The 2012-nt window shown below is 32.3% G+C and overlaps 1 non-coding gene across 1 annotated transcript; it reads right to left on the bottom strand.

Moving 5' to 3' along the window:
* Positions 1 to 1495: 1495 nt before the first annotated feature.
* On the bottom strand, positions 1496 to 1602 carry LOC112440647 (U6 spliceosomal RNA). The gene has a single exon (XR_003028656.1). It is a non-coding gene; the product is annotated as a U6 spliceosomal RNA (small nuclear RNA).
* Positions 1603 to 2012: the final 410 nt, after the last annotated feature.

Below are 2012 nucleotides of genomic sequence, written 5' to 3'. Positions count from 1 at the left end.
GCTGTAAACCTGTGACTGTTTTCCAGAGATGCTTTAAAGTTGGTTCAGATAACTTCTGGGTTTTTTGTTTTTTATGTTTTTGCTGGGGAGTGAGAGCTTGGAGTTTCCAAGTCTGCCATCTTGCTGCTCTAATTTTTTAAAATAAATAATAGTTAAACATATGACATAACGTATATCAAAATAACTTTATCTTATATTTAAATTATATGTGTACATAAACAAATCAGAAAAAAATAAAAACGAAAGCAAAACTTATTTATTCTGCCTTTTTCTCCAAATGCTAAAAATGGAGAGAAAATAATAGGCCAATAATTCTCAAACTTTCTGTTGTGAAGGATCAATTCTCTCTCTCCTCTAAATATGTCATGGGTAACACTTTTAAAAATAGATTAAAATGGAATTATTGGGAAAGTACAATAAAAGACATAAACTATCAACCCCATTTTCAAATTATCAGGTTTAATAGGCATAAAATTTATCTGTCATATTGCAAATGAAGTTCCTAAATGGTTCTTCTCAATTTCTTTTGCCAACAGCAACCTTCAGTTCTCAGTTTGACACTTGATAGCAACCACACTTTCAGTAGCCTGGAGTGATCATTGTCTTTCTGTCCTCTGAATTAGAGAGACTCATAAGAATAGAGAAAAAATTACTAAAGGAAATATTTTTTGACTAAAATGGTAAAATCATCTGTACATAAAATCATTCAAACTTTGATGGCAGAAAATCATTTGGAAAAATATTGGTCTCAAATATTGTAAAAAGTTAAATACTACATAATAATTTATAAAGAGTTTATGCAAAAAGAGAAGTGAAACTAACAGTTAATTGAACAAAGAAGCATGCACACACTATAAGATAGAAATTGATAATAGAAGTGGAAAATATGTCATTTCCATGAAAGCGAAGAAAATAAAAATTACAATAAAACTTAAGATATAACTTTTGCTGAAAAATTATTTAAAAAATTTTCTAATAATTTCTAAATTATTTTCAACCCAAAGACTTGTGTTGAAAAATAATTTTTCAATAACTTACCTACTTTTTTAAAGTAAAGTATAATTTTTAATTGAAATTACATTAAAAAAACTGTCTAAAGCAAAATGGTAGCAATGTATTGTGTATTTATACCATATATACAAGTAAAACATAAAATGACAATATCACAAAAATACCAGGGAAAAATGTGGAATATACTGTTCTACTGGTTTATATTACCTGTGAGATGCATATTATTTGAATATAGACCATTATTAATTAGAGATGTGCACTATAAATCCTAAGGCAACCATTAAAAGAATTAAAGCATTTCAGTGTTTTCTTAATATTCTTTGATTATGTTTCAATAATAAAACTACTCTCTAAATGTTTGGAAATAAATTGATGATCAAATGCCTACTTTTTCTCAGATACTTTCTGCCTTTGTGTTTTGCTTATTTTAATAAACCTCTGAGCTGTCTCTTCCTCATATAACGACTTCCAATTCATATGCATATAAAATATGGGACGCTTCATGAATTTGTGTGTCATCCTTGTGCAGGGGCCATGCTTATCTTCTCTATATCATTCCAATTTTAGTATACATGTTGCTGAAGCAAACACATCTATTTGTTAATCCTAAAAATTCAACAACATATGCACAACACTCTAAATTTCTAAAGTATGATGGTACCCAAAACACTATGACTAAAAGTGAGTTGTATACCATAAGGGTTAAGAGCTTGGGTGTTGAAGCGGGGTGCGGTGACTCACGCCTGTAATCCCAGCACTTTGGGAGGCCGAGGCAGGCAGATCACGAGGTCAGGAGTTCGAGACCAGTCTGGCCAATACAGTGAAACCCCGTCTCTACTAAAAATACAAAAAATTAGCTGGGTGTGGTGGTGTGTGCCTGTAATCCTAGCTACTCGGGAGGCTGAGGCAGGAGAATCACATGAACCTGGGAGGTGGAGGTTGCAGTGAGCTGAGATAGTGCCACTGCAGTCCAGCCTGGGCAACAGGATGAGACTCCATCT

Source organism: Pan paniscus, chromosome 6, assembly GCF_029289425.2.
Source record: "Pan paniscus chromosome 6, NHGRI_mPanPan1-v2.0_pri, whole genome shotgun sequence".
NCBI classification, from domain to species: Eukaryota; Metazoa; Chordata; class Mammalia; order Primates; family Hominidae; genus Pan; species Pan paniscus.
The sequence above is the reverse complement of the archived record's forward strand: the minus strand, read 5'-3'. Positions and strand labels throughout refer to the sequence as shown.